The sequence below is a fragment of the Helicoverpa armigera genome, chromosome 9 (genome assembly GCF_030705265.1).
Source record: "Helicoverpa armigera isolate CAAS_96S chromosome 9, ASM3070526v1, whole genome shotgun sequence".
Lineage (NCBI taxonomy): Eukaryota > Metazoa > Arthropoda > Insecta > Lepidoptera > Noctuidae > Helicoverpa > Helicoverpa armigera.
The window spans coordinates 12,959,618-12,982,252 of record NC_087128.1 but is presented as its reverse complement, the minus strand read 5'-3'; the positions used below and the strand labels follow the sequence as shown (position 1 = coordinate 12,982,252).

The window sequence follows — 22,635 nt, the reverse complement described above, 5'->3', positions numbered from 1 at the left end:
TCCCTCTCGGCTCGGATTTGCCTCTGTGTATTATGCAACCAATTTAGTACCTTATTGCGTTAGAATAGAGTTCATTTTCGTAAATATATATTTTGAGCGTGCGCAATCTTGTTTAGTAATATTATATCTATGCATAGAATACAAACGAGAAGAGCTTGTCGCGAGATATAAGTACCTACTCGTATTTACCTACTTTGTTAGTTTAAAATTACGACGAGTACGACAAGCTTTTAAAACATAATAAATTGTGTCAAATATTTTAAATTGAACATTTGAAATGTTACAAGACAGTAAAGTTATAGTCAAAGTGTATTTTTTTCTTTTTAGCGCATTTAAATAAAAGCTTTTTACCTTAATTTTTTTTCTTGTGGTAACCCTGAATATGCTTGGCGCGTATTTAGCATTTAACATTTTATTTTGTTATTAAAATGGTGAAAAAGTGTTGCGTTTATACTTGCAAATGTAAATCCTATGATGGTTGCAACATATCGTTCCACAGGTAAGCTAACATTTTAGTAAATCAAACAACTACCCTAGATGTCATTGCCCATGAATTCTTGTAATGAGTCAAAATATGTGTGATCAATTCTAAAACTGTTGTACTTTTGTTATAGCTTCCCAAAAAATGAAGAAAGACGACATAAATGGTTCAGCAGTCTATAGGTATGTGAAGCAAAAAATTACTAAAAATCCAGTCGTATGCAGTCTTCACTTCGAATCTTCCTGATTTTATAGTGCTACTTCTCGCCAATTATTGAAAGCCGACGCTATGCCAACGATTTCTCCTCTTGTACCAATCTGTGGCCAACCAAGTGCATGCATATATCTTTCTTAGCTCTTTCAACATAGAACTGATTTCAGTGGCGGTCCGCCCCGGGCACCACATCTAAAGGGGTGCCATCTCGTTCGGCACATATCTGCACGTCCAGGATAGCGCGGGCAGAAGGGACAAGTCACGGAAGGTGTCATCCTAATCTGCGAAACCTAGATTCACTACCAGTCGCTGCGCAATTTTCAAATCGCGCGAGACATCGAGGCCGGACTAAGGGGTCGACTGTCACCCCTTTAAAGAAGAAAAAATGCGCTCGCTTCACTCGCGATTTTCGTCTTTGTTCCTAATTTATTCTGCGCTTACTTTACGGTGATTTTTTATAAGCTGTTCAGTTCAATAAATTCGCGCTCGCTACGCTCGTGGCTCCTTCGATTTACAGTGGCGTTTTTAAGTCACAGTCAAAAACGTTTATTGAAAGTAGGCTAGTTTTTAGTACTTTTTCACGGCAAAATTACAAAAGTATTATAGCAGCTGCCTATTACAATTTACTTATAATATTGTTTTATCAGTTGTTTAGGTACTTTTGCATCCCAAAACTCAAAAACTTAACTTTTTAACTTTTTGTGCCACAAAATCTAAAATTTTCAAAAAATCATCAAAGATCGCGTTTTTAACATTATATCATTGGTCTGTGATTTGATTTTGTCGTTTTTTTTTGGGGGTGCTCAATAGGTAGTCGCCCCGGGTGCCACCCGATGCTAGGCCGCCACTGCTGACTTTTACAAAGAAGAGCGAGTGTCTGCTGATCAAGGCAGGCACTAAAAGCTATGATGTACCACCTATTACACTTGTAGGGACTGCTTTAGAGTGGGTCACTTCTTTGAAATATCTGGGGCACTGGGTCACTCCTACGCAGACTGATAATAATGACATTGAAAGGGAACGTAGGGCGCTGTCAGTCAGGAGCAATATGTTGATCCGTAGGTTTGCAAAGTGCTCAAGGGATGTCAAGAATACTCTGTTCAGAGCGTACTGCCAATCTCTCTACACTCGCAGCCTATGGGTCGACTATACGCAGAGGGCCTATAGCGCCTTACGAATCCAATTCACAATTGAGATTGCCGGGTCTTTCGTCATCTCGACACACTTAACTCACCACGAATGTGTTCAGTTGGTGAAACTCAAAATTTTAACATTTATCATTTCGTCAACTCGACACGTCAAGATTTTGATGCGTGTTCAGTTGGTGAAAGTTAAATTATTCACTTTTATGTTTTCACCAACTCGACACGTTTTATAATTTAACCCGATTTTAAGCAAAAAGTACAGTCAACAAATGAATGTATTCATTTTCTGTGTCACAAACATCATCGGCCACTGAACTTCAGCTTAGCAAACGCTTCATCAGGGATGTTTGCGGAGGCGCGTATTGATGACTTTCACGCTATAATCCGAAAGAGAATCGCATCCCTGATGTGTCGGGTGCGGGGCAGCGCTAACAGTCTTTTGAGGACTGTGGCAGATTGGACTGATGGCCTCATATTAAAACACTGGACAAAGACGCAAGTGTTGTCTACAAACCGTGCCCAGAAGTAGTGTTGAGTTGTGTGGGTTGTTTTAATTAATTGTATTTTGTGTATTTGTCATGACATGATTATATACAATTTTAAATTAATGTGTTGCCTAAATGTATGTTTTTATGTACTAACACTAGATTATAAGCTGTTTATGTCTTTACTAACAATAATGGATTGTTTTATCTGAATAAAAATTGATTATTATTATTATAATTTACTCGTAGTCAATCTTCGTGTATTCAACGTGGGTATTCAGTAACGACGCTTCCCCTTTTTCTTGTTTATCGCCAGTAAAAGTGGAACAGCAATCAAGTCGTCATCGTCCATGATGTCGGGTTTTCAATATAGTTTCTTTTTATGTAGGTAGGTACCTATTGGTAATGTACATTCCGAATAAAAAAACCGGAACGTGTGCGCTAGTGTCACTGAATCCCGAATCTGAATTCCTGATCAGGAACCCGAATGTGTGCGTCCAGGCTTAATTACAATTTCTACATTTTTTTACTCAAAATTCCAAGTGAAAAATCTAATGCCAAAATTTTTGATATTAAAAATAAACATCGTGCAAGTCATTATAAATAATGCCCGAGCATTATGAATAATGTCTAGCTTTATCGGGCCAAATGATTAATAACTATCTTAACTTCTTTATTTATCACATTGCACGGGCATTATTATATTGCTACATGACAGTTGGGCAACTTGATAAAAAAGCTATATTTTACGCGGTGATATTTTCATTTGACTTTTATTAAGAGAAGATGTTAATTATGCCAAATAATAAGTCTTAATTGCTTGAAACTGCTTAGACTTTCCTTAACTTTTAAATGCAAAAAATAGTAAATTTTTAAGGCAGAAGTCCTTCATAATTAATCCAAATCATGCGGCTGATTTTAAGTGGTTTGATATTTCATCATCTCAGGCATAGGACGTCCACTGCTGAACATAGGCCTCCCCCTTAGATCTCCACAGATACCTGTTGGAGGCGGCCTGCATCCAGCGTCGACGGCGACCTTTATAAGGTCGTCTGTCCACCTTGTTAGTGGACGTCCTACGCTGCGCTTGCTAGTCCGTGGTCTCCACTCCAGCACTTTACGACCCCAAAGGCCATCCGCTCTGCGAGCAATATGGCCTGCCCATTGCCACTTCAACTTGCTAATCCGGTGGGCTATATCGGTGACTTTAGTTCGTCTACGGATCTCCTCATTTCGGATTCGATCGCGTAGAGAAACACCGAGCATAGCCCTCTCCATAGCTCGTTGAGCGACTTTGCGCTTTGAGATGAGGCCGATAGTGAGAGACCACGTTTCGGTGCCGTAAGTCATCACTGGTAGCACACATTGGTTGAAGACTTTCGTCTTGAGGCACATACCTCATGTCGGACGAAAAGACATTGCGTAGTTTCCCGAACTCTGTCCAGCCGAGGACAGGACAGAACCTGCCTAATTGGACTACTTGTCCTAGCATAGCGTTTGATACTTAGTTTATTTTAAATTAAATGGCAATAACAATAAAAAAAAATGAAATTAAATATGTTTGTATTACTTTGCCCAAAAGGTCACGAGCAATATGTATAGTGCCCGGTCAATTTGATTATTTAAATATATATTGATCCTGGCCGATTTCGGCCACAGCGACTTGGATCTGCGATCACTAATAAAAAAAATTATTTAAATTATTATCAAATTGCACTCTCATATTGGGCATTTTTCATAATGACCGGACATTATGTATACTGCCCAATTTATCACTTGGTCCATAACATAAACACTGTTCCAGACAGTATGTACAAGTAAAAATTAAGAAATTATGGTGAATTTGTCAGCAAATTTCCTACTGATCTCACTATAGTACTTTTTTAAATTATTTTTTTATTGATATTTCATTACAGCATGAATTACATAGAGTCTTAAATATAAGCTTATATCCGAGTCTTACGTGCCTGAACTAGGATATCCTGTGTTTCAGGCGAGAAGAGCTAAAATAATTTAAAATTAACCAATAATCAAAAGGATTCTATAGTACATTAAAATGTGTAAACTATCTGTATCGTGGACAGGTGTTTTTTTTTTTTGGCAGGGTGAAAATCCTCATGGCCTGCCCTCCACCTGGGCTCGGTGGAGGGGGTGTGCCGGACTCTTACCGGTTATAAACCCACCCAGTGTTGCCTTCTATTACCTATTGTCGAGGGCACGGGTATCGCCAAAGCATTCTTCCGCACCTCCGACAGGTATTGGCCCGCCAGATTTTCAAAGGCGGGCCCCGTCACCCTCTGTGGCCGTCATCCAGCGGCCACAGCAAGTTCCACTACGCGCGCAACACAACGCCACCGTCTCGAGGCCTGTTTCTGATCGGACGACAGACGCCCCTAGTCTGTCGCCCGCAGGCCGCGCCCTATGGTGGCCGGAGATCAGCCACCCTGCGACGTCCTCCACGTCTGCTGCGGGCGGGGAGAGAGGAAGCAGCTTCTCTCCCTTTCCGCCGCCTCCTTTAAAACCATCACATCCTCACAAAAGGAGGCGACGGCGTTCCACCCTTCTTCGCTGCCGACCATGCAGGACACGACAGCCGGCAGCGAAAGACTTCCCGCAGCATCTACTGCTGCCGCTAGGTCACGGCGCTGCGTTGCCCATGCTGGACACTCGACCAAGGTGTGCAGCGCCGAGTCTTCGCTGCAGATGCCACAGTGGTGGCATTCGGGCGTGGGCTCCCGGCCTATGCGACACAGGAACTTTCTGAAACACCCATGTCCGGTAAAAACCTGCGTCAGCCGGAAGCTGCGGGTGCCGTGGCGTCTCTCCAGCCACTCCTTCAGTATGGGCCTTACCGCCGCGATAGGATCCTATCGTGGACAAGTTGTATTTACTACTACAGTATTACCATATTATCTTAACATCTAGTTTCTTAATTAATAAGTCACTTAAAATAAATATTTATCAAAAATTTAATAAAAATAAAATATTAACTAAATCAATTTTATAAACCACATTAAGATATATAATATTACTCAAAACTTGTATAAAAACAAAATAAACAAAGTCACTTTAGCACAGTCAATAAATTCTCTGTAGGTATAACTTAAATCTAATGAATCAAAAAATATTTATTTATTTATTTATTTATTCACAAACACAGCTATCATTACAGGAATATCCCAAGGCGGTAGCGTGGTAACATATATATATAAGTAATCCAGTTATTTTAGGTTTTATCTGTAACTTTACTGTTAATTTTACAGAAAAACTGCAAGAGACTCTATACATGGCGCCAGGAAGCAGTGCAGCAGGGTAAGTGCCTCGTGCCTCGACAAGTTGAGGCGCACAGGGCAGAGCTCCGCCAGGGCCCCGATTCTCCTAAGTTAATAATGTCAAAATCGAATAGAAATCGAATCGCAATATGATCGTAATAGGAGTTTTAACCATATCGGGCATTCTGCTACTAATAAAAGACCAATCGTATTCGATTGACATTTGATTGGTGTGCGATTGGTCTGCTATTTAGATGATTTTGGTCTATACGGTAGTTTGCTGTACAATCATTTTGCAATCGTAAATCATTTGCAGTCAAAATGATTCACTATTGAATGACAGAAATGGATAAAAAAGTTTATTTCAAAGAAAAAATAGCGGAATGCCACATACGCTTCAATCGTAATCGAGTCGGGATTGGATCTCAGTCGAATCGATTCGAACGTCAATCGAATGGCGCTTAAGTAAAATTAGGAGAATCGGGCCCCAGGTGTTAATGGTGGAATGGGAGCAGCGACTTGCGCGACCCACGGCATTGCACGCCGTTGTCGCGGCGGTCAGGCCCGTTATGAAGGAGTGGCTGGAGAGAAGCCACGGTGCCCTCAGCTTCCGTCTGACACAGGTTCTTACCGGACATGGGTGTTTCGAAAAGTTCCTGTGTCGCTTAGGCCGGGAGCCTACGCCCGAATGCCACCACTGTGGCATCTGCAGCGAGGACTCAGCGCTGCACACGTTGGTGGAGTGCCCAGCATGGACAACGGCCAGCGGCAGCAGTAGATACTGCGGGAAGTCTTTCGCTGCCGGCTGTCGTGTCCTGCATGGTCGGCAGCGAAGAAGCGTGGAACGACGTCGCCTCCTTTTGTGAGGATGTGATGGTTTTAAGGAAGGCGGCGGAAAGGGAGAGAGAAGCTGCTTCCTCTCTCCGCGCCCGCAGCAGACGTGGTAGGCGTCGCAGGGTGGCTGATCTCCGGCCACCATAGGGCGCGGCCTGCGGGCGACAGACTAAGGGCGTCTGTCGTCCGATCAGAAACAGGCCTCGAGACGGTGGCGTTGTGTTGCGCGCGCCTCTCTTAGTGGAGTTTGCTGTGGCCGCTGGGTGACGGCCACAGAGGATGACGGGGCCCGAATTTGAACATCTGGCGGACCAATACCTGTCGGGGGTGCGGAAGAATGCATTGGCGATACCCGTGCCCTCGACAATAGGTAATAGAAGGCAACACTGGGTGGGTTTTTAGCCGTTAAGAGTCCGGCACACCCCCTCCACCAACCCTAGGTGGAGGGAAGTCCATGAGGATTTTCCCCCTGCCAAAAAGAAAGCCCTCTCCATACCTCGTTGAGCGACTTTGAGCTTTAAGATGAGGCCGATAGTGAGAGACCACGTTTCGGTGCCGTAAGTCATCACTGGTAACACACATTGGTTGAAGACTTTCGTCTTGAGGCACTGAGGTATGTCGGACGACAAGACAAAGCGTAGGTAGTTTCCCGAACGCTGCCCAGCCGAGTTGTGTTACGGGCAAAGTGACTAACTGGGCATTATTAATAAAGGGCGGCCATTATTTATAACGCCCAACACCTATGGTTACTTTGACCGGCCATTATTAATAATGTCCGACGGCCCGTGGTTCACGTAATAAGTCAGGAGAATGTGCTCGAAAAGACTCTCATTTTTATGGACACGGCTTCCAGCATTGTAATTGCAGAAGTGACAATTCAAAACGTTGTTCTTAAATGAAAGAAATCAAACATTCTTTGCATTTCCAAAAGTCACAAAAGCTCATCTTGCAAGAATAAATAATTCTAAAGTTAATAAGTTTCTTGGACAGTCCTTAATTATTGGATATATCTGTTGATTATTCTCATTTCACTGATTTTCATATGTAATATTTCTATCAAAGTAAGTAGTAGGTAATTTATCATGTTATTACACATACTAACTGCTATGTTCAATAGTACATTTTTTGTTACCTTTTTAAGAAAATTTTGGTACTTTGATTTCATTTCATAAACAAAAACACAGCAGTTCACGTACGTAAGTATCTATTATATTACTTTTTTCTCAAGATAGGGTGAGTTTTATTCATAATGGCCGGGAAAATTTATAAATCATGGTGTTAATCACGTTAATCACATTGCCCAATTGAGTCGGGCATTATATGAATACAGACCGGCCATTATTAATAGTGCCCAGACTTATCAAATTTCCCGTAACATACCTATACAAAAAATCAGCTCATTAGGATTTTTTCCCCAAATTGGGTTTAAAAATGACTAAAATGGCTGAGCTAACATGCACAATAACATTATGTTTAACAGGTATAATTAGTGGTCGACTAAGATGCTAGACCCAGCCCACAGAGGCTATCACGCCCTGGATCCTCGCTCGCACTTGGCAGTTTTAGTTGTTGGTGTAGTTATTGTTAGGTGATGTAAATAAGTCAAATGTAGGACATTGTAAATCAGAGGTCGCCCTTACATAAAGCGGGGTTATCACAAGTCGGAGAATAACAAGCCGCGAGGAGTCAATGCGACTCGCGCAGCGATAACTACAGATAACGAGCTGTGACTGCCACTTACACTCCTTACTACTTCCCGCATACGGATAAAATCTAGCCAGAATTATAATATTTTAATTTTAATGACGGTATAAAATTCTTTCAGTAATTTTGAGTTAAAGAGCAATATAAAGTATCTAACCGAAATTACGCGCCTCGCGAATGCGAAATCGTGTTTAGTTCATAATATTTTGAATAAGTAGATGTGCAAAGTCATTTATGTATTAGGTAATTACCTACCTGCGCCAAAAGCAAAATGATTTATCGTGAGCAGCACCATCGCTCTACATCTCGTACACTGTCGTATAAACTGAGGTTATAGCATGTTCTGTGCCCTTCATAACAAAGCCAAGCGGACCGGTGGTGTTAACGGAAGTTAACTAACGTTTTTAAAGGTAACTTAAAAGTTAATCCGTTAAGCATATAATTAACATAGTTTATTAACGACAGTTAACAGGACAATTAATTAATAAATCATGAATACGAACAAATCATTTGAATTAGGTATGTAGGCAGTCAATGTCTATGTATACCTCGTCGATATCTATATAATTGCAGCATTCTCATACGTCGGGGCAACAGAAATAAAACTTTGTAACATGTGACTGCGATAAGAGGTCATCTATTGAGACCCCAGCTCAACGCCTGCCACTAGCTTATCTACGACAGCATCGCAGTCACTCGGGATATTGTATTCGTACGGAACCCCTAGGTTCCCAACACAGTTTGGGAACTTCTGGTGTAAAGTGTGGTGGATCTGCTTGCAGGCGAGCAGAGCGGGCGAGGCGCAGCGAAGGCAGCTGGGCAGTCGAGGCAGTGGCGCTGGAGTGGCGCGCAGGAGGTGTCGCGGGCGTGGGGCGTGCGGCCCGCGGCGCCGCCTCCGCCGCTCCCAGCGCCGGGCGCGCGCCGCCGCCCGGCCCAGTCCGCGCCGAGCCGCGCTGCCGCTAGCACGCGTCCGCACTCGCGTCCACCGCACCGCGCACCGTATACTTCTTCACCATCAGCGCTGTCTTCGATCGGAGTGGCGGTTCGCATCTTACCGGGCAGCATTAGAGTCTAACCGCTATTTCTAATACTGTCAGGTAAAGATGTCGTCCGCGCTCCACGTTCTACGGTCGGCGTGAGGAATTCTACGGAACCGGTCCGACGACGACGGTTATATTTACCGGGTTCGGTTGACTGGAAGCTCGCCGCAGCCGGGTCGGCGCGGACGCCGCTCAGCCGCGTGCGCACGTTGTCTTCGGCGCATCACCTTTGGATCGTACGGTAATCTACAGAAAACGTGGAAGGTCGTCGTCGGCAGTGGTGTGCCGCGCGCCATTACGTCACACGTGTCGCTATGTATGTCTGCTCGCTAGTGTCGGCACCCGCACTCGGATGTACGATTGGATTCTTCGCCGCCGTTGCTGATCTAGGTAAAATGTTCAGCCATTTTTCCTCAACTCTGATGTATTTCGTACATTGTCATCGCCTACACTTTGTGTGTGCCTACACTTTGTGTGTATTACCTACAACCGGTTTTCGGCTAAGTAACTTAAAGTTTGCATGCTTTCTTTGAGAAATAGAAAATAGTACGCTACTCATATTTGCTGCAGCCAAAACTGTAGGTACATTAGAATGTGCAATGACAACAGTGTCAGTAGCGCCCTCTGTGCGCCGAGCGGCGGTGCCCAGTCGGCAGTTCGGCGGAGTGTTGATGTAGCGACTTGTAACTAATGAGAAACGCGTAACAGTGTGGCCGGTCGGAGCAAGAAACGCTTCCCGAACTCGATGTTATCAACATAATCCGCGCACTGTTGCGTTTCCTCATCGGCGCTCACGTAACCCACTTAACTAATTAACATTCCTCGTGGCCGGCATGAGCACGCGTTCTCAACTCATTAACTCGGCACTCGCTGCTCCTCTTGCCGCGCCCCACGCTCGCGCTCTCCGACTCGCGTGTTGGTGTCTGGCACTGCATGGAGCCACTCGCACATTCGATACCTCGCTAATCAAACGGATACAAAATACTCGGTGTTAGAGATGTTGATATACAAAAGTGACGTGTTGGCGTACGCGAAGCCACTGCGTTGGCCTGATGTTGGTGCCTCCAAGTCAATACATTGTGGAAAGTTTTGACTTTGAATATTAATATGTAGGCCAAGGCCCGAGTCTTCTCTGTGTCGTCATGACTCGACTCTGGCCGATCTGATATTACCTCTTTTTCGCGCTTATTAATTGCTTTTATGGCTTCCGCATAATTGTCCTTTATGATTTCGTTTTCATGTAGTTAAATGCCTCATGTAATTTGTTTATCAGGTTTTGCGACGTTGACGTAATGTTAACTCTGTTTATACCAATAGGTATTGACATAACATTTTACAGAAAAAAATCATTAAACTTGTCCCAAGAATCTCCCGATAGCAGATAGCGAATATCAGCATTTATCACATTCACCCCACTGAGGCTTGTTCACGCCACAGCCGACGTGGCGGCGGCGTGGTGGTGGCGTGGAGGTGGCGCGTGTCGTGCGGAGCCTGCAGTTAGCTGCCCGCTGTCCGCGTGAGACTCGATAACGCGACCGGTGAAAGCCGCAGTAAATTAATCGCTCAGGTGGATTCAGCTTTCGAAATGAATTTTTATAGCATCGGAGTGTCCCCGCGGTCGGGACCGGTTCTTAATTTCCTATAGGTGCGCGCGTTGTGCATCTATTTCGGGAGTCGTTGACCGCGGGTTTGGCACTACGGCCGGCCGGTTTTATTCTGTTCGTGTCAGAGAGTCGTTCCGGGAGTGGCTCGGCCGCCGATCGGCGATTTCGTGTAAAACTCGGGCGTATTTCAGGCGATGACGTAACGCGCGGGAGTGCGTCGTCCCCAGGCGCCGAGGGACATGCCTAATCGAGCATAATGTTATTAATAAGCCGGGGGCGGGCCGCGACTCGCCCTCGCATTCAACTACACTTTATCGGCCATCCAGCGCATGCAATCCAACACAAATATGATACGCTAGCACAGAACAGCGCGCACCATTGTTGCGCTATTTATATACATTTCTAAACTGAGACGCTTCTGTCGTTCGCAGTGTCCACAGCACTACAGTCGCCAGCCGCAGGACACACTCGATATCCTAATCCATTGATTGATGAAGCAGCTGTACATTATCCATACACGCTGAACATCTCGAGAGAGAGTACAAACTAAACCACTCTGTAAACTGTTTCGTTGTCATAACGTAACAGAACCGTGTATTAGCCGTCAGACAGCACGATCCGGTGTAGTGCAGCTTTTGCAAACGTTATCACAGTAGCGGCGTGGCAGGCATCAGAGGCAATTTCATTTAATATCATGAAGTTTGAGAGTCACATACACGTTCAATATTGTAATCATCTCAACACTGGTCCTCCCTAGACGTTACAGTTGCAACCACTCAACGTCAGCCATATTTCCGCGGTTTTCGACGCATCCGACATCTGTAGACCTTCACAAATGATGAAAGTAGTTGGTTACATAGAATCCTGAGTTCAGATTAAGGATCAATCGATCATAACGCTCAGAAACCCTTGGAGCAGTCGGTTCACAGATAGGTGACCATCTTGTAATGACGAGTTCCTCCTTTTTTTCGAAGATCCGTTAAGTCAGTGGGTCCCTTCAGTCATTTGACCATGCGTTCGTTAAGGGTAGTCAGAAGCCAGAAAACCTGACTGCCAGTCTTTCAGTTCAAGTTGCCCAGGTTGAGTTAGAAGGTAAACAGTGATACTCGGCTGCATCCAGTGAGACTAGAAGCCGACCCCAACAAAGTTGGGAGAAAGCTATGCAGATGATGAACTGTCTTGAAATCCAAATCCTTTGATGATCTGAAGACGCAAGCACGTTCAGCATTGTGTCGAAGACATCGCTACCGAGTGTCGAGTACGCGTCACTGTCGCTGAAGTAAAAACTTTAAGTGAAGAAACTGAAAACTTTATTTTGTACAAGACTGGCAGTGCTGTCTACCGGTTTTCTAAATTAGTTTCGACACTTCGTCGGTAAGGTATCAAGGCATCGAACAAACAACAGATATTAGATACACACAACAATTTCATTATTATCTTAAATAATAAGCAGTAGTGACTGGAATTATAGGCAGTTGTTACAGAAAGATAATAGATTTTATCGTAGGATCCTGCAAGATCTGATTTGAGAACAGTTTTGAAAAGAGCTGCTTCACTTTACTGTCATTTTCGCAGAGATGTAAGCGTTTGGTGTCGGAGCTGCTGCCACGGCGCAGTGGTGTTGTTGCTCAATTGCGCTGTAGAGACAAACAGATTTGGATGTAGTTGAGCAGGGCTGCGTTAGCTGCGTAGTGGCGGCAGGAGCACCGGCGGCGCTCGCGCAGAGTGAACGACCGGCGCTATCTGCGCGACACCGGCCACATCACTGCCGTCGCCGTAGGGCTGCATGTGTGTGCGTCACACTAGCACACTCACACTACATTGTCAGAACTGTTTACATAGCAATCGTAATATCGGCTAAACATTTGGCATCCCTTATGTTGAAGCCACATGGATGCCACTTATACGTACTTGCGCGCAAGTGTAGCTTCTTCATTACGAAGTCTACTGGGAGTGACGACAGCTACTGCGATTACTTTCTACGTACCTATTCTTTATCTAGGTATATGTCCTTATTTTCTATGATTATAAACGCAGTGTTTTGACACAAATATGTGTTTTAAATGTAGATATTACATACATAATAGGTATGTAAAACTACTGTGTGTTGGGACTGGCGCATTTAGGGATTCGGTAAAAATAACGGTTTTCGTAAAATTTTATTTACCTGTGTTGCTGGGCTTCGTAGCAAGTTCCAAGCTTCTGGGTCACAGGAGGTACCCTGTGGTGTTGCGAATGTCGACAATGAGTAGCATATCGGCTGTATAGCTGACGACCTCGGTAGCGCAATGGTCACCATGCCGGACTGCCGGACCTTCAGGTCCCGGGTTCGATTCCTGGTACGGTCGACAGTTCTGTGATGAGCATGCTTGTTGGCCGTGGTCTGGGTGTTACAATATGTATTCATAAATATGTATGTATATATGTAGCTATATGTAGTTTATCAGTTGTGTTAGCACCCATAACACAAGTTAAGTAATAACTTACCATGGGGCTAACCGACCGTGTGTGAAAAGGTGTCCCGACATTATTTATTATTTATAGTTCGATTGCGTCGGCTTTGTAGTAGTTGATAGTAAATCCACAACTAGCTCGTACGTCCACAAGTTCCTGAGAAAGGGTTTTGTCCTACTTTTTAGATTTCCATGGTCCATACAGACAGATGGACTGAGGTTCAACAAACCTTATAAGGGTTCCAATTTATTCTGATTGCACGGCACCTTAAAAAATACAGAAAAAATAAAGACCGTCGAAATGTTTGTATTTCAATAATAGCTATGTATATGCACAGGTACAGTTCGTATCTGCAGGGGCGAGGAGGAGTCGAGGTCTGGCACTGCCGCGGCGGGAAGCCACTTCAGGGAACAGCGAGCTTTCCAAGAAGTGCGCTTGTGATTGTCATGCCAGTATCGAGCTCAACTACGCTCGTCACTAGGTGTATGTACACTATACGTACCTATTATATAACATTCATTCTATCACATTGCACGTCAAAGGCTTACATTCGATAAAGCTTAAGATAAAACTACTCTGCGCCTGGTCTGTCACGAACTTGCTTAATATTTTGTATAATTATACGTAAAAAGAAAGTTAATCTTGATACATGTTTAATATATAATTAAAAGCGTGCGGTGTCCGCGCTCGCTGGAGGCTCGCGTCTGCGGGCGCGAGCTCGGCCACAGCTCTGTTCAGCAGCCGGATTACGGAGTACATACTCATAGTGTACTTATACATGTGTTGACGAGTAATCATTACCTAACAGAAAACCTAACACAATGATTCGATATTTTAAAAGGTCCCTGGTATTGTTTTACATTTTGTACGTTTGGGCTGTCGCTAAACACGAATTTGCATATATTACGTATGTATAGAACTGGAATTTTAGCTGCTAATTAACATTCAAATAACTGCTGGAATCAATAGCTATCAAACTGGTTTTGTGTTACATTACAGCTCAATAGATTCATTTTAGAGCCTTTGAATAGGGGAATCCGATTATTATAAAATAGTATGAGCGAAAGTATAGTTGTGGTAGAATGAAACCGCACAGTGCTTTGAGACCTGTGCGGCGTGCCTGCGGGCTGCGGGCTGCGGGCTGCGGGCTGCGGGCGCGCCGCACAGCGTCGCGCGGCTCCTCTCTCATGACTACAAGGCTTATCTTATTATATTCAATGCGACAACAATTCATTCTCCAAAAACTTTTTACAAAAAAATCAAACCCCCCACTCCCAAACCTAGCTAAACTACCCAAACCGACTTTTTTTGTAATTATTGTAATATTTTTTTGTAAAAAGTTTTTTTTATTTTTGGCTTTTCAGTGACAAGCATAGTCGTCACTATCCGCATTTGGGGAAAGGTCTCATCAATACGAATAATATAAGTCCAAACACGAGGTAGTTTACATACTTAGTTGTCGAGTTCCCTCGACCTTCTCTCGTCTCCATCATCAGGTCAGCTCCAAACCTTCACTGTTGCACAATGTTATCAGACGTACACCTCACCTACAATCTTCGAAAGTTGCTCTCGATTTCTCAGGGTTTCCAATATCAGATCCTGACCTGGTGATTATGGGACCACCTGGAAGGTACACCCTATCAAACAAAAAAATAATTTTGCAAATCGGTCTACGTGCTTTCGAGAAATCGGTGAACATACATAAAAAAAGATCCCGACGAATTGAGAACCTCCTTCTTTTTGGGAAGTCGGTAAAAAAATAATTCATGCTTAATAATAATCGCAGCCTCGCGATGAGAAGCAGAAACTTAAGCTATTATTATGTAAATGGTTGGTTTTTTTACAACATTATTAACCTTATTTCTGGGCATTTCCGCTCACTGTATCTGCTCGTATTATTAGTATAATACATGAAATATTGTATAGAATGCTTAGCGGAATAAGCTGTTGTGGTCGGTGCAGTGAGCACAGCTGAGCTGGGCGCAGTGGGCGCAGTGGGCGCACTCGGGACGCGCGGTGTGCCGTATTAATAGACAACATTGTTGTTGTTGTGTGCGGCGCGTGTTTGTTGTCGCGTGTCGCTGCGTGCCGCCGCCGCACCGCCGCACCGTCGCTATAAATACCGCGCTCTGTCGCCGACACCAACAAATACTACACATATTATTCCCGTCTCAACATTCTTACACTTTCTTAAATATCTCCGCGTGACTCAATTACAAAAGGACAGCTTGCGCAGAAATGAAACTTGTTCAAGTGTAGGTAAACAGACACAAGACCGTGGATATCGCGGCGTCATCAGCCCGACTGTGCACCGCGTCAGCCTGCAGGCGTCCTCCGCTGCAGTGGCCGCGTCCGCACTGCGCCGGTACCCGGTCACAATATAAAGATGTGCGAGTATGTGCTGCCCGACCGGTATTCCTCATATCGTTATTTCTTAAAAAATACATTCAAAAGTGATGAACACAAAGCGAGTTGCTGGTTACTGTTATGTGAGTGCGGAGTACAGCGCGCCAGTGTGATCACTACGGCAGCGAGTGCGCGAGCGCCGACACCAGCCCGACGAGGCAACGCGTTAGTTTTTCCTCGGCATGGAAAAAGCGCAGCTTCGTGTAGACTGGCCGCTAATTATTCGTTTTTTTCTCCAGTAAGCAGTATATTAAGTAAGATTAAAATATTAATGGTTAGTTAGTCGAGTATATAAAACGTGGTTTTAAAAATACAGTTTGCGGGTAACGGTGAGTCGCGCACACGAGAGGAGTCATAACGGGTGGCGGAGGCTTGCTGCGCGTGGGCCGCGGGCGAGGCCGGGGGGTGCGCGGGGCGAGGCGAGGCGAAGGGGGGGGCGAGGCGCTCCGCAAAGGTCAGGCGCCGTGCACCTGCGGCGCATTGCTGGACCATTTATCACAATCGCCGCTACCACACGTTACCTATAAATATATGAGTTATTGGAGGCTCACCGCTGCGCACACGCAGCCTGCAAGCTGCACGGGAGACAGTAGGCAGAGCCGCCTGTACGACACAACTCAGAATCTAAACGGTTTTAACTTAGAGTTTGCCTTGAATGTTTGATTTCTAAATTATACCTTTCAGTAGGCTTTATAATCGTATCCGTTAAAAGTGTATATTTTTTATATCAACAATTTCATAAAATATTTTAAAAACCTCATTTCAAAACAGTTTTCATGGGAGAGAGTCAACATACATAGTATGGGCCTCTAAAACTAAGAAGTTAAACAAAACACGAAACACAAAAGACGATGTGTGTGTATCGCTCCACTCTGTCCTCACTGTAGATATCTCAGCTGGTAGTCCGGGAGTACTCCGGGAGTACTCCGGGAGCACGGCTACATTGCACCCGCTGCTGCTGCGCGATGCCACTTACAGGAGAACGTTATCTAATGAGGCCACCACTGAAATCCGTGTCAGTTTCAGGCACCGTATTGAGCAGGGCTACAAGAGCACTTCGTTCGTGATGACGTGGGTATTGTCTCGTTGTCACCGCGTCGCCCACTTGACGACAGTTCAGTTTAACTGAACCATCACCATCATAGTTTTTAGGGTTCCGTACCAAAGGGATAAAACGGGACCCTATTGTTTTCGCTCCTCTGTCCGTCCATCCGACCGTCCGTCCGTCTGTCACCAGGCTGTATCTCTTGAGCCGTGATAGTTAGAGAGCTGAAATTTTCACAGTTGGTGTATTTTTGTTGCCGCTATAACAACAAATACTGAAAACTAGAATTAATTAATATTTTGGGGGGCTCCCATACAACAGACGTGATTTTTTAGTCCATTTTATAAATAATGGTTAGGAACCCTTCGTGCGCGAGTCCGACTCGCACTTTGCCGGTTTTTTTAATCACTCAGAAAAAGGAGCCCTTTGACTGCGGTTAGGTATCCCATTTTTTGGTACGAGTTTATTTACTAAATTAGGCCATTTTTTTGTTGCTGAGGTTTTTACTTTAATCGGAAAACGAGATGATATTTTTTTATGACATTTTAAATCAATGTATGTTTAATAATTTAAAATTTATTCTTTCCTTATACGTTAATAGTGCCACGATTTATTCCAAAATATGTATAAATGTAATTATGTAGGTATATATCGTTATTAAAATGAAATAATAGGAAGATGGAAATGTCTTTGGTGTGGGACGCGCCTGCGAACCTGAACCTGAAGATCGACCCTGCGTCGATACCCTTGCAACTTCCCAGTACGGCGAGCAGCCGCGGAAAACCTCAAACGGCGCTAATATGAAAACCTCACCGGCAGTTACATATTTGAGCTGTTTGGTATTGAAACCACCACGGAGCACAAGTGGCACAAGTGGCACAGACTCAAGAAAGTGCTCAGTGGAGTTACTCCTGAACAGCCTTGTGGGCATGATGCCCGCTGACTGCGATGCGGCTCAATTTAATAAGAGTAATATTTCTATCTTTTATTTATTAGTAAACATTAACCTACATTGTTTATTGTAGTCTGACACCGGGGCTTGCTAGCTAATTAAATCCGCAGCTCCTCCTCCTCCGTGGGAACCTCTGTACCAACCCGGAAAAAAGTTGCCTATAGCCTTTTTCGATAAATGGGCTATCTAACACTAAAAAAATTTTTCAAATCGGACCAGTACTTCCTGTGATTAGCGCGTTCAAACAAAAAAACTTCAGCTTTATAATATTAGGTATAGATTAGTGGGAAGTATTCATGTTACAAATATGGAGTAAGCCCAAACATGATTCAGTTAATATATGCCTTCCCGGCGTTCCCTCAACTCTCTCTCGTCTCCATGATCAGGTCCTCCGATTTCTTGACGTTGCTATCATCAGATCCTGGCCTGACGACTATGGACCATCTGGATAGTATACCCTGTCAAACAAAAAAAAATACTTTGCAAATCGATCCAGGCGTCTTTGAGTCTTCGCCGATGAACATAAAAAAAGATTCCGACTAATTGAGAACCTCCTCCTTTTTGTCAGTTAAAAGTAGAGTGAATAAAATTGAATATTATACCTACTTCGCCAATAAAGTTAAAAAATTTAAAAGTTAGAAATTAATATAAAGAATGTAAAATCCGCCTGCATGAAGAATAACGAACTGAAAAGGCAGAAATAAGCTAAACCATCGCAGTTGGAAAACTTTCTATGGAACGCTTGCTTATCCAGCGAGGAGGCCGTGGAACTGTCATTGGTCAGCTGGTTTCTGCTTTTTCAGTTCATTGTTTTTTCATGCAGGCTGGTTTTTTGTTTCAAATAATATTTTTTGTAGAGTTTAGATGTGATAGGTAACGATCACTATATTCAAAACCAGTACCTACGCACTCTGTGTAGTATTCTTTACAAATGGAAACGATTAATTTATTCCACTTGAGCTTATAAATTGTAACGTTCTGTATATAAGGGTCATTGTTTGCTTTTATTGTTACAATAAGGTCGTGCGTGTTTGCAGCAGCCCCGGCAGTGGCGGCCGCTGCAGCCGAGCGACTCGCCGAGCCGCAGGAGGAGGCTCGCGCTGGACCCCGGCACTGTCCAGCGCGAGCCTCACTTTATTCTATATTGCTGGAATACTACAAACGCGAACCTTGACCAAGTGGGATGAAAATAACAAACATCTGTGAACAAAACGCAATAAGTAGGTGGCTATTAAATAAGGACGTTTGGAATTTATAAAAATCAGCATAAGTCGTTGAATGTGTGCGTGAGAGGCGCGAGGTGCGGGGTGCGGGGTGCGGGGCGGGCACACATGACAACAGTGCACACGGGCTCGTGTCCATTTGGTGGATGGGCGGTCGGCGACCCCGGCGGCCGTGGGCGCGCGATAAACTTTATATATTCATGGTGCGGCGTATCGCTGCCCGGCTGGTTATGTCCGGTACCGTTACCTTTCTTGCTTTCAGATCTCGTTCGGTGTTTAATTCTTGTTTTAAAACTGAGGCGACAGTGAGCCGGCGCGCTAATGAACGCGCCGCATTACCATGCGCCGGCGCAGCTGACGGCCACTGCCCCGCCGCGCCGCCTCGGCACCTGCTGCCGCGCTCGCCGCTGCGTGCTCGCCGCGTGCTCGCCGCGTGCTCGATGCTCGCAGAAATTCTAACTAAAACCTATAACATATACCTACCTAGGTAACGATAGTCATTTGTTTGTCGGCTCCTAACTTACACGCTGCACATCTATTGTGCTTTAGTTCATCCGACTGCACCCCCGACACCCGAATGTCACTCAGACTGACAACTAACATCTCACATTCTGGTACATTTTTATTCATATTCTGAAAACCAATACTACACTTGGAAATAATTATACTTAAATCGCTACTACAGACAGAAATTAAAAACAATTTACAACCAAGCACTTAGGTACTTAGCATTTAGGAATCGCGTTGCTCTATGTAGCCGCATACTGAATACGTACCTACTCTCTTTACAATATTATGGTATACAACAACACATTTTGCAATATTTATTAATTTGAGGCCCTTTTTCATCGACAACATACACGTCAGTTTTTCTAAAAAAAAGAGTAAATAGTTATTTTAAGAATCCCGACGTTTATATAGTCGGTGAACAACGTGGGCCTTAAGCTTTGGTTTCCTAGGAAAGCGGTGCCGTCATATAGCGGCCGTAATACAGCGGTGAATGACGTCACCAGAACGTTGTCTATGTAAAGAAAATGGGGCGGTTTCCTAGAGAGCGGTAACTGACACCGTAACTTCAAAAAGCGGTGCCGCCATTTGCATGACGGCCGTCTTGACGGTGTCAGATAGTTTGGTGAACGTTTTATTGAAGCGGTGAAGCCTTTTTAATACGTATTTGTGTTTTTTTTTTTCGGAACAACGTCAAAAATTAGTTACAACTCTTGGAGCAGCAAGGACGACGAAATTTTAATAGATTTCGTTCGTAACCACGAAGCAATATATAATATAAAAAGTAAAGATTATAGAAAAAGTCAACTAAAACAGAAATTGGTGTCGTGAAATTTGAGAAATATTAAGTTTTATTTAAATAAAAGGTTAGTAAGTATGATACAACTAACAAAAAGTTTATGACGGTGTGTTAAAACGGCCGTGGAACTTTCCACATATCATCACCGTAAAGACGACCGTCTATTTGCGTTCGTAATATGACGGCCGCTATATGACGGCACCGCTTTCCTAGGAAACCCAAGCTTTAGGATAAGAAAGTTGTACCCGTATGTACCTATGTGCTTGTACACGTCGTCATCATCCTCCTGCTTTTATGTGTAAACAATAAAATACCTATGTAAGCTATTTATGTAGGTACTTGTACATGTAAGTACACATAAATTATGTTTTTACGATTGCCTGTTTTTAGGGTTCCGTACCCAAAGGGTAAAACGGGACCCTATTGTTTTTGCTCCTCTGTCCGTCCGTCCGTCCGTCTGTGACCAGGCTGTATCTCATGATGTAGTTAGAGAGTTGAAATTTTCACTGAAGATGTATTTCTGTTGCCGCTATAACAACAAATACTGAAAACTAGAAATGTCAGAACGAGCTACACAGGTGTTGTGTGCCTGTGTGTGATGACGACGTGTAAATGTTTCTAGTTGCAGTGATGTGGGGAGCTTTGTCAAGCATCAGAAGCACTTTGTGATCGCTAATGAGTGTTAGATAAGTTAGTGAGTAGCACTGCTCTCGGCTTTACTTAAGTAAGCACATTCATTGATAACTCGTGTTAGACGTGAGCTAGTTAATAATACCGGCAATAGGTATCGAGTGTGTGACGAGCCGTGCTCGCGACTGTCGCCACTGTGGCGCGGACATACGGCTCATTGTGCCATCACAAACAGCTGCCAACACTACGTAATAGATAAATTGTTATTCGTGTATAAGAATGTTAAATCAAGGAAACGTGGCTGTTTTGTAAGTGAAATAGTTGATATTGTGTAGATTGTGTGAACAGTAGAATCGCTTGAGCGGCGGCAGCAACTCGCGGAGGTATATCGTGTCACTATGCTGATTGTGCCGAGTCATCACACACATACATAGGGACACACATGTGTATACGTGCACTACATTGCTGCGAAAACGAAAGTGTTACTCATAAATAGGGCTGCCATCACGAATTTCGCCAAACCCGGACAAACATTTAAAAACCCGGACATTTGGCGTAAATCGCATTTTTCCCCCGAACCTAATTTGTAATCCCTTTACTATTAACATATACTTAAATTCAATGAGGTGCTTCCTCACATAAAAAGTGTCCGGGTTTTCCCCGGACACTTCTTGAAACCCCGCCCGGACGGCCCCCGGACGGCCTCCAAACGAGGACAAATCCGGGGAAACCCGGACGGATGGCAGCCCTACTCATAAATTACCTCATTTATTAAAATTGTAAGAAAAGTGTTTAGCGTAAGAGTATAGAGTGGCGCGTCACCTCATTGATGCCCAGCTACGTGCGTCCGATTCAGATTGTCACTGTATCAATGACATATCGCTGGTAAGGCACTCTAGGCCAGACCCTCGTGTTTGCCAGTTGTCAACTGTAGCATTAGTTCTTGGCATAGATAATTGTGAAATAAACTTTGGTTAAACTACAGTAGACAGACTATGTATATAGGAACAGTATTATGATGGCTGATAAGTTTGTTATGTTGGAAGATGACCACTGTGGATATTTTATTTGTGTAAATAAATAAAATAAATGGTGATATAAACTCGTATTGTATCATTCGCTATTCCTCCTCCCCCTCCTGCCGACTGGTCGATGTGCTGCAGAAGGCGATGTGGAACATTCACACATGCCTATTCAACTAGGAAAGTATTCGTGGGTGAATACCTACCTACAATATTCGATTTACTATGGGAAAGGGCCCTGTTTGCATTGATTGTGGAGTTAAAAAAATCGGAGCGGTTCCTTCTATTATAACTGGATGAAACTGCCCGTTTATACCACTACATAGGTACGATGAATCTCTGATATGACTCAAACATCTGGATGTGTACTTAAGCAGCCTGATGATGTTCTACCGAATCTGCAAGATACGAGTAACTTACTTAACTGCTGATAGACAAATATTAGATAATCGTTAATAATGCAGTGGAGTCACGCGGTGGATGTACGGGCCGGAGGCGGCGCGGGCGCAGGAGCGGTGACAGCGCAGTAATCAAATTCCTTGCAAATGGAAGCGCCACTGAGTAAGCACAACCAGTCGGTGCGCTGGTGTGTACTCGTCTATTAATAGACGCAGTGTGTGTGTGTGTGCGCGCGCGCAGGTGCAGGCGCGCCGCTCCACAGCCTTGAGCGCGAGTGTCGCCCGCGAGCGACAACCACCGCTGCCCATGCGCCCGCGTCACGCAGCTCGCTCCTCCCTCGCTCTAGAGCACTAGCACTGGAGTATCAGCTGATCTGGTTTGCCATTCGGAAAGCTCTCCGTGTGCTACTGATGATTTTAA

General features: G+C 44.1%; 2 long non-coding RNA genes across 3 annotated transcripts; both read left to right on the top strand.

Annotated features, from left to right (window-relative positions):
• Positions 1–296: 296 nt before the first annotated feature.
• Positions 297–2,513, top strand: LOC135117325 (uncharacterized). The gene is made up of 3 exons (XR_010276804.1): positions 297–499; positions 615–663; positions 862–2,513. It is a non-coding gene; the product is annotated as an uncharacterized LOC135117325 (long non-coding RNA).
• A 6,342-nt stretch (positions 2,514–8,855) lies between these two features.
• LOC126054325 (uncharacterized) lies at positions 8,856–21,896 on the top strand. Of its 2 annotated transcripts, none has more exons than XR_010276762.1 (2): positions 8,856–9,415; positions 13,570–21,896. It is a non-coding gene; the product is annotated as an uncharacterized LOC126054325 (long non-coding RNA). The 2 variants fall into 2 exon arrangements; XR_010276761.1 differs by having other exon boundaries at positions 8,856–9,564.
• The last annotated feature ends 739 nt before the right edge of the window (positions 21,897–22,635 follow it).